The sequence below is a fragment of the Lissotriton helveticus genome, chromosome 11 (genome assembly GCF_964261635.1).
Source record: "Lissotriton helveticus chromosome 11, aLisHel1.1, whole genome shotgun sequence".
Lineage (NCBI taxonomy): Eukaryota > Metazoa > Chordata > Amphibia > Caudata > Salamandridae > Lissotriton > Lissotriton helveticus.
Window position 1 is genome coordinate 1102040992 of NC_136072.1, and position 12174 is coordinate 1102053165.

Here is a 12174-nt window from a genome sequence, read left to right on the forward strand (position 1 = left end):
AGAGCTCTGCAGACGATAGGCTCGTCCTTAGACGGTGACCTCCGTGGATGGTGAGCTCCGTAGACGGTGAGCTCCGTAGATGGTGAGCTCCGTAGACGGTGAGCTCCGTAGACGGTGAGCTCCGTAGACGGTGAGCTCCGTAGACGGTGAGCTCCGTAGACGGTGAGCTCCGTAGACGGTGAGCTCCGTAGACTGTGAGCTCCGTAGACTGTGAGCTCGGTAGACTGTGAGCTCCGTAGACTGTGAGCTCCGTAGACGGTGAGCTCCGTAGACGGTGAGCTCTGTAGACGGTGAGCTCTGTAGACGGTGAGGTTTGTAGACGGTGAGCTCTGTAGGCTCGTCGACGGTAGGCGCATCGACGGAGAGCTCTGCAGACGATAGGCTCGTCCTTAGACGGTGACCTCCGTGGATGGTGAGCTCCGTAGACGGTGAGCTCCGTAGACGGTGAGCTCCGTAGACGGTGAGCTTTGTAGACGGTGAGCTTTGTAGACGGTGAGCTCCGTAGACGGTGAGCTCCGTAGACGGTGAGCTCCGTAGACGGTGAGCTCCGTAGACGGTGAGCTCCGTAGACGGTGAGCTTTGTAGACGGTGAGCTCCGTAGACGGTGAGCTCCGTAGACGGTGAGCTCCGTAGACTGTGAGCTCCGTAGACTGTGAGCTCCGTAGACTGTGAGCTCCGTAGACGGTGAGCTCCGTAGACGGTGAGCTCCGTAGACGGTGAGCTCTGTAGACGGTGAGGTTTGTAGACGGTGAGCTCTGTAGACGGTGAGCTCTGTAAACGGTGAGCTCTGTAGACGGTGGGCTCTGTAGACGGTGAGCTCCGTAGACGGTGGGCTCCGTAGACGGTGGGCTCAGTAGACGGTGGGCTCAGTAGACGGTGGGCTCAGTAGACGGTGGGCTCAGTAGACGGTGGGCTCAGTAGACGGTGGGCTCAGTAGACGGTGGGCTCCGTAGACGGTGGGCTCCGTAGACGGTGGGCTCCGTAGACGGTGAGCTCCGTAGACGGTGAGCTCCGTAGACGGTGAGCTCCGTAGACGGTGAGCTCCGTAGACGGTGAGCTCCGTAGACGGTGAGCTCTGTAAATGGTGAGCTCCGTAGACGGTGAGCTCTGTAAATGGTGAGCTCCGTAGGCGGTGAGCTCCGTAGACGGTGGGCTCCGTAGACGGTGGGCTCCGTAGACTGTGGGCTCCGTAGACTGTGGGCTCCGTAGACTGTGAGCTCCACAGACTGTGAGCTCCACAGACTGTGAGCTCCACAGACTGTGAGCTCCGTAGACTGTGAGCTCCGTAGACTGTGAGCTCCGTAGACTGTGAGCTCCGTAGACTGTGAGCTCCGTAGACTGTGAGCTCCACAGACGGTGGGCTCCGTAGACTGTGGGCTCCGTAGACTGTGGGCTCCGTAGACTGTGGGCTCCGTAGACTGTGGGCTCCGTAGACTGTAGGCTCCGTAGACTGTGGGCTCCGTAGACTGTGGGCTCCGTAGACTGTGAGCTCCGTAGACGGTGGGCTCCGTAGACGGTGGGCTCAGTAGACGGTGGGCTCCGTAGACGGTGAGCTCCGTAGACGGTGAGCTCCGTAGACGGTGAGCTCCGTAGACGGTGAGCTCCGTAGACGGTGAGCTCCGTAGGCGGTGAGCTCCGTAGGCGGTGAGCTCCGTAGGCGGTGAGCTCCGTAGGCGGTGAGCTCCGTAGGCGGTGAGCTCCGTAGACGGTGAGCTCCGTAGTCGGTGAGCTCTGTAGTCGGTGAGCTCTGTAGTCGGTGAGCTCTGTAGTCGGTGAGCTCTGTAGTCGGTGAGCTCTGTAGACGGTGAGCTCTGTAGACGGTGAGCTCTGTAGACGGTGAGCTCTGTAGACGGTGAGCTCTGTAGACGGTGAGCTCTGTAGACGGTGAGCTCTGTAGACGGTGAGCTCTGTAGACGGTGAGCTCTGTAGACGGTGAGCTCTGTAGACGGTGAGCTCCGTAGACGGTGAGATTCCTCAACATTCAGCTTCGACGCCAGTTGACTTCGTTAACAGATGACCCTGTCAACTGTTGGATTCGTCGACGGTTGAGCCCGTTGACAGTTGGTTTCACACACTATTGACTTTTATGCACAGTGCCTTTGTAGACGATTTATTTCGTCGACGGCAGCTTTCCGCTACATCCACGTGATGGCTTTTTACTTCCGCCATTATTCTTCTTGGACAGCACATAGCCGTATGAGCATGTTTTTTCTTCAGATCAGAATTATGTATTTCTGACAGCAAGACTGCCACGGCCTGTACCATGGCGGGATTACGTCTTCTCTTACAACTGGAGTTCTTTTGCATTCACCTTCGGTGAATATTGGAGGTTTTCCCCTCCTTATGAAGAGAGTGGCGAATCGGTTTTTCCCCTTTCCCCTCGTCCTGGGGAAACCACAGAAACAAGTTCGTTCACTTCCTGTCTTAGACTTTATTTAGAAAGAAAGTGTTAAACTCAGGCAGGGGCCACACTCTGTGCCGGCGTTTTTTCCACGCCTTGACAAGACGTGTGAAGCTCCCCACTATTCACCTGCTTTTCTAATCTCTCAGCTTACCCTGACTCAGTCATTACTCAGGCGGCACAGCGATTATCTTGCAAGCCAGTGGGCAGGTATGCCGCAGATGTGCTCTGACAGGTTGGAGCTAGTAGAACTTATTCCAGAATCCTCCAAGCCTCACACTTTGAAGATCCTGCAGGAAGGAGAGAGAGAGAGAGAGAAGAGCATCAGAAATAATACACTGTGCAGCGGACATTGCGTGTACAGGTTTTCGACAGCTCGCAAGAGGGGCAGTCTGGCGAAGTCATTTTTGCTTCAATGCTACGTCTTTCGCAAGGAGGTTCAGATTTCAATACTTCACTGGCCTTTTGATTGAGGATCCCTTCTGGCCAGCACACAGATACTGCCCGCACCCTCTGGATATAGAATCGCAGCCTTTTCGTGGTGCCGAGGACGTAGATCCACGTCCTTTTTTTCCCAGGGAGTTCCATCCAGTATTGGCTCCTACAATCAGAACCAACTGCGTTACTCAAATCAAACGCAGTCATATGGGCAAAGTACCAACAGTTCCTACATAGAAAATCATCGTACAGCCGAGGCAACTCTTCTAAGAAACAATGGATTACCTTGAACCCACCTTTATTCCCTCCAAAAACGTCGGAGGTCTAATATCTCACTTTGATTCCAATTGGTCAAAGGTGACAGAGGACCGTTTTTTTTTTAAACGTCATGCCCAAGGGCACACTCTAGAATTTGTCAAATTTCCCTTTTTGCTACACCTCTAAAGGGACCTCCACCTTTCTCATCTACGGGAGTCATTTGCACAAGTGTCTATATGGATACAAACAGGGACCGTCGGAGTGGTTCCGAATCTCCAACAGCGTTAGGGTTTACTCTCAGTTCCTCCTCAACAAGCAAATCAGGAAAGTAGCGCATGAATTTAGATCTTTGCGCAAACTTTACCAATGTTGTACCTCAAGAAAGTCCTAAAGTTCTTATGCCAGAACGACTTTATAACTACATTCAACCTCCAAGATGTCTATTTTGATGTGTCAATTCTTCCTAAGCACAGGAAGTGGCTATGCTTTACAATAGGTACAAAACATTTTCAATTTAAGTCCTACATTTTGGACTTAGGTCGGCTTCACGTGTCTTGTAGAAGATGTGTGCGTTTCCTTCAAGAAGCTCCAAAATTACACAATCACCACAGACGCATCCCTCGAAGGTTGGGGATCTTATCTTCAAGGGCTGAAGGTCAGCGGGAAATGGAACCCTCAACAAGAGGCTTGGCACATCAATCTGCTAGAGCTAGGTGCCATCTTCTTAGCCCTCAAATCCTTTCGTCCAATCATTCAAGGTGCCACAATATTGGTTCGCTCAGACAATACTTCAAGTATGCATTACTTAAACAAACAGGGAAGAACGAGGTTGGTTCTTCTATCTCACGAAGCCCAAGAGGTATGGGCTCGGGCGATACGACACAGGATCAATCTCTTGGCTGTTCATGTGCCGTGAGTTGCAAATGTGCTGGCGGACACCATCAGCAGGTCAACGGTGTCCAAAAAAGAATAGGAATTGCATCAGCCAACAGCGGATCGAATCTTCCAGCAGTGGGGTCATCCCGATCTGGACCGCTTTGCGACAAAAAAGAACAGCAAATGCCTGTTTCTTTGCAAGCTGGCTTCCCCACAGGGACTCGCAAGGGAAGGCATTTTCGATAAACTGGTCTCAAATATATGCTTACGCCTTTCCTCCGATACCGTTGGTTCCGGGAGTTCTCTGGAAGATGAAGAAAGAGCCGTGTCGCTTGATTCTCTTCGCCCCCAGGTGGCTTCGCCAATTCTGGTCCACCGAACTTCTTCTCCTCTCTGAGTGCGATCCAATACAGTTTCAACCAATACTGAATCTCCTCTCCATTCAGAATGGTCAGATTTGCCATCCGGATCCGGCTTCTCTAAAATTAGCAGCTTGGCGTTCTGAGCACCTTGAATTAGCTCATCTGAATATCTTGACGGGTTGTAAGGAGGTACTGGCTTACGCGAAAGCACCTGCTAAAATAAAGACATACAGACTTTAATGCTAAAGAATCTGCATTTGGTGTTAATTTGCTGGGGTTCACCCATTTCATGCAACGCTGGACCAGATATTACCTCTTTTTCTTGCACTTGGCAAGATCAGGCTTATCTCATGCAACGTTGAAGGTCTTTTTGGCAGCCATTTCAAGGTAACATCAGGATGGGTCCACCTCTCTTTATTCGTCAAGACTACAACAGTTCTTTAAGGGACTATTCAGAATGTTTCCTCCTGTACGTCGTCTGCCTCCATCATGGCATTTTAATGTAGTTTTAGCGCAGCTCATGCGCCACCCATTTGAGCCAATTCACAGGGTGTATTTCAAATTCCTAACATGAAAGTTTCTTTTTTGGTAACATTAACTTCATCTAGAAGAGTCAGTGAGGTTCAAGCTGTCACCGTCAATTCACCTTTCTGGCAATTCACGTCCAATTCTGTGGTACTACGTACAAACCCAAGGTTTATGCCTAAGGTGCCTTCGTTTTTCACCTGAACGAACCAGTCATCTTAAAGACGTTTTTTCCTAATCCGCAATCCCCTGCGGAGAGGGCATTACATACCCTTGACATCAGAAGATGTTTAAAATTCTATTTGCAAAGGACCTCTGCCATTCGCAAATCCGATCAGCTGTTTATTGCCTATGGAAAGATACGGCAAGGACAATCAGTGTCTAAACAAACCATAGCTAGATGGATTTCGGCAGCTATTGACTTTTGCCATCTTCAAGCTGGAAGACCTTTACAGACAATTCCAAGAGCTCACTCTGCAAGAGCTGTTTCTTCCTCGACTGCTCTTTTCGCTGGAGTTCCTCGTCCGCAAATCTGCAGAGCAGCGACTTGGTCCAGCAGACATACTGTCACCAGGCATTATTTTTCGGATGCTGCCAGCGAGGCTGATACGTCAGTGGGTCAAGCGGTTCTACGCAATCTTTTCAGATAAGATGAGCCTCTGTTTTTCCCTCCTCCTCTGTACTGCTTTCCAGACGCTTATTCCATGCCTAAGTTGGTTGCATTCTCATGTGATTGCAAGTTTTTTCATGCATATATGAATGTTGGCATTTTATTATGTGAATGTATATACTTGCTATGTACAAACTTATGTTACAAAAAAGCGTCTTCCAAGCATTATTTTGGTACTGCTATCTACTCTGATTCAGGCATGTGAATCTATGAAAGACACCCTAATACTGGAGAAGAACAATAGTTACTTACCTGTAATCTGTGGTTCTCCAGTATTGGTGTCTTTCATAGATTCACATGCAACCCGCCCACCTCCCCTCTGAGGCTCTTTAGGCTAGGATGTTTTTAGCTTCACTCCTGTGCGAGAAAATCTGAGAGCCTGAGCCTCTGGGGAGAACATTCTGGTGGGTGCTGTCGCCTGATTGGCTGTAGTTTGGACTATACAAAATGACTAGGATAGTCATGAGTGTGGACGTTTTTTCTACTGTAGCTTGGGCTACTTTACTTCCTGGTTGGGAATTACTGTGTTTCCAATGTTATTATAGCATATTATTGCTTTTTTATATACCGTGGGACTCCCACTCCGACGACGGGGAATGATTCAGGCATGTGAATCTATGAAAGACACCAATACTGGAGAACCACAGATTACAGGTAAGTAACTATTGTTCTTCTCCGAGTTGAGCTTCAGGCAGCTTCTGCTCATCCAGGATGCAACATCCTACATTCCTTTCTGGAAGCCGAGTCTGGTGGTGACGGGGTCCTTGGTGAGAGAGAGGATGAGCTGGGTGTCGTCGGCGTAGGAGACCATGTTGAGTCTGTGCTGATTGACAATGGCGGCGAGGGGGGGGCCATGTAGATGTTGAAGAGCGTAGGGCTGAGTGACGATCCCTGAGGCACTCCGCAGTTGATCTTTGTGGGCTCGGAAGGGAAGGCTCGCAGTCTGGTTCTTTGGGTCCTGCCGGTGAGGAAGGAGCGGAGCCATTCGAGGGCAGTTCCCCGTATGACGATGTCGTTGATTCTGGTGGCAAGTGTGCGGTGGGAGATGGTGTTGAAGGCTGCGGAGAAGTCGAGTAGGATCAAGGCTGCGGTGTAGCCTTGTGGTTGCTGCGGAATACGGATTGGGAGGGGTTGATGATGGGGTTCTCTTCAATGAATTTCGTTAGTTTGGTGTTGACTGTCTTCTCTGTGACTTTGGCCGCGAAGGGAAGGAGAGAGATGTGTTGGTAGATCTTGAGGTCCGATGGGTCTTTTAAGGACTTCTTGAGCAGGGGCTTGAATTCTGCGAGTTTCCGGTCGTCGGGGAAGGTGCCGGTTTCAAAGGTGGTATAGATAGTGCGTCGTAGTTCCAGTGTGGTAGCGGCGGCGGCGCTGTGGAAGATGTGCGGAGGGCAGAGGTCAGTGGGTGCTCCTGAGTGGATGCCTTTCTTGGTCGATTCGGTGTCTTCGGTGGTGGCTGGGGTCCAGGCGAAGATGGTGGGTTGGCTGGTGTTGTTGGAGAGGGAGGGGGTGGTTTCGGAGTCTGGAGTTCGTTCGTTGAAGTTGTCATAGAAAGACTTGATTGTCAGATGGCAGTAAGGAGCTGAGCTTTTTGCACAGGCCCTGGGAAGGGGTGCTATCTGTTTCCTCTCTGGGGGCTTTGTTGAATTCTTGGATGATGCTGAAGAGTTCCTTCGGGTTGCCGGCATTAGCGGAGATCTTGTTCTGGATGAAGGTTCGTTTGGTTGATCTGATGAGGTGGTGGTGGTGTATTGTCATGGCGTTCTTGTATGTGGTGCGGTCTTCCACGTTTTGCATGGGATGCTCTCTGTAGGAACTGGGGTCGCCAGTTCCCCGGGGGTAGCCTGGCACGAGCAGGTAGGCACCCGAAAGCTCAGGTGTTAAGTGACTACACAGCACACGCATCCACTGGGACAATAAATGCACACGCAGTGACTGAGACCACACCAGAATGCTAGATTCAAATCAATCAATTATTTATGTAAGATTAGCATCAGGGTGAGTAACGATTCACAGGAGTATAACTTATTAGCTTCTCTTAAAAACACATGGGCTTCATCACTCAGTAATAAATGCTAAAATGAATAAATATTAAATATTAGATAACTGTAGGCATTTCATTACTCTGCATTACTGATTTCACGAGGGTACAACCAAACATTTCCTGACGCAGGTCTGGGTATGCCATTAAAGATCAGGTAACTACTCACTAGGCAGGAATAGAATTTCTTATGCAGGAATAAAGCATTTTCTCACGCAGGATTAAGCAGTGCATTAAATGTGGATAAAACATTTCGTTAAATGTAAACCATTTCATTAGATGTGAAACATTTCATTAGATGTAGAACATTTCATTAGACATAAAACATTTCATTAGATAGGCAACCAGTGCATTAGGCCAGTTTATTCATTGTGGGAAACGGAACTGAACCCTTCAACTGGGCAGGGCACGTAGTATCGTTTCCTCTAGCAAGGGGTTAACTATTATGGCCCAGATTGTCACTAAAGGCCTTTGCCCATGTTCTTTGCACTCGGGCCCTTATCGGTTAACAGGGGGGGCCAACGGGGCCCCAAACAGTCTTCCCCGGAGGTAGGGCGGTCACAGGCCTTTCGCCCGCCCACCCGGGGGGTTACCTCAGTCTTTGGGCCTCCTCCGGCCCCTTGCGATGGGCTCTTGCTGGCAGGTGGGGCTCCGATGTTCAGACGATCCCTGCGCTGCTGGGGGGGACCGGTCCCGGGCCTTGGGACCAGTCGGGGGCACAGCGCTGAAGCAGGCAGCCGCAGAATGGGCCCAGGCTTCTCTCAGCCTTCCCACGGGCCCGAGGACCAATTGCAGCAGGCAGAGGGGAGGCGTGCCTGCGGCCGCCAATGGCAGCGCGGCCTGCGTGTGAGGCAGCTTCTCCAATCGCGGGGCACTCGTTGCGGGGGGGCGTGGCCGATGACATCGCGTCCCCAGTCACGTGACGGCGGGAGGAAAGCTTCAGGTGGCTTCAGGCCCTGTCAGACCTAGCGCGGCCTGACAGGAATTCCGGCGACTTCCTCACACTCCGGCCGGGTGGCGGTGCTGGGGCCCTGGCGCACCGTAGGACAGCGCCTCACCTCCACGTTCTGGGGGGCTGAGCACGGCCCGCGGCAAGACAGTGGCGGCCCTCTCCTGGCGTGGGGGCCGCCGGGGCAGATGACAGGGCTCCGCAAAGGAAATTGTGGTGAGTACTTCAAGGAGCGCTGCAGGGTCGCAGCAGCGCTCCGGGAGCCCAGTACTTGTCCCCCACCGCAGGCACAGCGCTGAAAGCGGGGCAGGCTCACGTGTGACAGGCAGGCGGACGCTCGATGAGAATAGCGCCTTGAGGCACCACAGGCCTGAGGAGGGTGGTGCTTGGCAGTAGTAGCGCTTCGGGGGGGGGGGGGGGAGCCCCAGCAATAGCGCTTCAGGCAGTAACAGTCTGTAGGCTCACAGCGCTCCTTAAGGGGCCCACAGGAGAGCGCTTGAGGAGCAATGGGACAGGTCTAGGCTACAGCGTTATGGAAGAGCGCTTCTCCAGCAGTTAAACACGGCAGGACAGAGATTCAGACAGTTCAGTCAGAGGGGGAGGCAGGCAGGACAGCGCAGGCCCAGGTGCAGGCAGGGGGTGCGCAGCACAGTCCAGTACCTGGTTGATCCCCCCAGTAGTCCTGGTTAGCGCAAGTGAGCTTCTTGGCGCCTGTTGGTTCTGGCGCCCTTTGGGTGAAGTGGCTTCTTGGTTCCTTGAGAGGGGGGTGGGGGGGTGAGTTGAAGGCTTGACAGCAGGTCACTTCAGATGGTCCCTGGGTTCCCCTCCCGCCGGGCCACATCAGTGAGCTAGTCCAGGGTTCCTCACTCTACTTGGAAGGTAGCACCTAAGCCCTGTCACTCCCAGTGGCATAGGTCCCTGACTAGGCCCTACCGCCTAAATCTCCTGCGTGGGTCCCCCAGGTCAGTGATGCCCCAACTGACTGGAAAGTTTCCCTCCCTTTCCTTATATAGCGACAGTTGGTATTGGAAGTAGGTGTTACCTCCCCTGTTCTAGAAGGTTCCAGGAGCTTCCCTCATTCTAGCTATGGGCAGGCTGGTATTGCTACATTGTTTAAGGGTTCCAGCCAGCTCCTGGCTACTAGAGTGCGTCTACAAAGACCGCGCTGCAGTAGCAGGGGTCAGTGGCAGCCATCTTAGGGGAAGAGAGCACCTGCACCTTAACATTGGGAAGGTGCCCAGAGACCTAAGGCCAACAAAAAGTAGGTGGGAAAAATTAGGCCAAGGCAAAAAAAATAGGGAAGACCACCCTAGGGCTGACAGGTCTAACATGCGTCCCCCCCAGCCGAAAGAGGGGACAGCTACCCAACCTCTAGGGAGTTCTCGTCACTAAGGCGGAAAAACCGGGAGAGACCGTCAGCATTGGGGTGGTCAACTCCGGGCCGATGTTCCACCCGAAAGTCCATCCCCTTTAGGGAAATGGAGCAACTTGGGGTTTTCGCCTCTCATCTGCATGAGCCAGCGAAGGGGTCTGTGGTCGGTTTGAATCAGGAAGTGAGAGCCAAAAAGGTATGGCCTCAACTTCTTCAAGGCCCAGACCACAGCGAAGGCTTCTCGCTCGATGGTACTCCATTGCCGTTCCCGAGGGAGGAGTCTTCTGGAGATGAAGGCCACAGGTTGGTCTTGGCCGTCGTCGTTGAGTTGCGAAAGCACAGCGACTATGCCGTGCTCTGAGGCATCCGTCTGCACGATGAATTCTTTCTGGAAGTCGGGAGTGGCCAGCACCGGAGCGGTGCACATCGCGCGCTTCAGTGTTTCAAATGCCTCTTGGCAAGCAGCCGTCCAGATCACCTTGCGTGGCTGCTTCTTGGACGTTAGCTCTGTCAAGGGGGCTACGATGGTACCATATCCCTTGACGAACCTGCGGTAGTATCCAGTGAGGCCGAGGAAAGCTCGGACCTCAGTTTGGGTTTTGGGGGGCTCCCAGGCCATGATGGTCTCAATTGCACCTTACCTCCGCCCACCAGGTGTCCCAGGTACACAACAGATCCCTGTCCAATCTGGCACTTGCTAGCCTTGATGGTGAGGCCAGGGCATTGCAGAGCCTGCAGCACCTCCTGGAGATGCTGCAGATGGTCCTCCCAGGTGCTACTGAAGACAGCTATGTCATCCAGGTACGCCGCTGAAAAGGACTCCAGGCCAGACAGCACCTGGTTCACCAACCGCTGGAAGGTGGCCGGAGCATTCTTGAGCCCGAAGGGCATCACTTTAAATTGGAAGTAGCCCTCGGGGGTGGAGAACGCTGTCTTCTCCTTCGCTCCATCGGACATGACAATCTGCCAGTACCCTGATGTCAAGTCGATGGTGCTGAGGTACTTGGCTGCTCCCAGCCGGTCAATCAGCTCATCCGCCAGTGGGATCGGGTGAGCTTCTGTCTTGGTGACAGAGTTCAATCCCCGATAGTCCACACAGAACCGAAGTTCTGGTGTGGTGCCCGGTGAGGCCGCTTTCGGCACCAACACGACCGGACTTGCCCACGGGCTGCTGGAGAGTTCGATCACCCCCAGCACCAGCATTTTGGCCACCTCACCCTGGATGCTGTTCTTCACTTTCTCGGAGAGCGGCTAAGACTTGGTTTTTACTGGCGGACTGTCCCCTGTGTCCACATCATGGGTACACATGTGTAATTCCAGGCATGAGGGAGAACAACGAGGCGTGCTGCGCCAATACCTGTCGGCAGTGCCTCTGTTGCTCTGGGGTTAAGGATGGGGAGAGGACAACTCCCTCCACTGAACCATCCTTCTCCTGGGCCGCCAGAAGGTCAGGAAGAGGCTCACTCTCCTCCTCCTCGCTCCCATCCCTCACCATGAGGAGAGCAAGCTCCGATCGCTCATGGTGAGGCTTCAGGCGGTTGACGTGGAACACCCGATGGGGCTGACGGGGGGTCTTCAAATCATGACGTAGGTTGACGGGCCTCGACGCTCCACAATCTCGTACGGACCAGTCCACCGGTCCTGGAGGGCACTAAGCTCCCCAGGCTCCATGACCCACACCTTCTGTCCAGCATCCAACTCCACCGTCCGAGCGTTGCGGTCATACCACTCCTTCATGACGGCTTGGCTAGCCTCCAAGTTGTCTGAGGCTTCCTTCCACAGCTTGGCCATCTGGCTGCAGAATGCCAGCATGTAGCTGACGACATCAAGGGGAAGCTTCTTGGAAGTCTGCTCCCACCCCTCCTTGACAAGGCTGAGGGGCCCCCGAACGGGATGGCCATAGAGCAGTTCAAAGGGGCTGAACCCGACTCCCTTCTGTGGTACCTCGCGGTATGAAAACAGCAGGCAAGGGAGGAGGATGTCCCATTTCCGCCTCAAGTCCTCTGGCAGGCTCCGGATCATCCCCTTCAAGGTCTTGTTGAAGCGCTCTACGAGCCCGTTAGTCTGGGGGTGGGAAGGAGTGGAGAACCGATAGGTCACTCCGCACTCCTTCCACATGGCCTGCATGTAGGCCGACATGAAGTTTGTGCCCCTGTCCGACACCACGACCTTGGGGAATCCCAATCTGGTAAATATCCCCATCAGGGCCCGTGCCACCACCGGCGCAGTAGCGGTCCTCAGAGGAATAGCCTCCGGGTACCGAGTGGCGTGGTCCACTAACA

At 53.1% G+C, this 12174-nt stretch overlaps 2 protein-coding genes across 4 annotated transcripts in view; one reads left to right on the forward strand and one right to left on the reverse strand.

The window, feature by feature from the left end:
* LOC144790943 (uncharacterized) overlaps positions 1-9942 on the reverse strand; it is a 225330-nt gene extending 215388 nt beyond the window's left edge. Inside the window, exon 1 of the mRNA XM_078665569.1 lies at positions 9084-9942. The gene's annotated coding sequence lies outside the window, so the exon portion shown is untranslated. The remainder of the gene's footprint in view (positions 1-9083) is intronic.
* CCDC74B (coiled-coil domain containing 74B) overlaps positions 1-12174 on the forward strand; it is a 235322-nt gene that overhangs the window by 205050 nt on the left and 18098 nt on the right. The gene's annotated exons all lie outside the window — the stretch shown is intronic.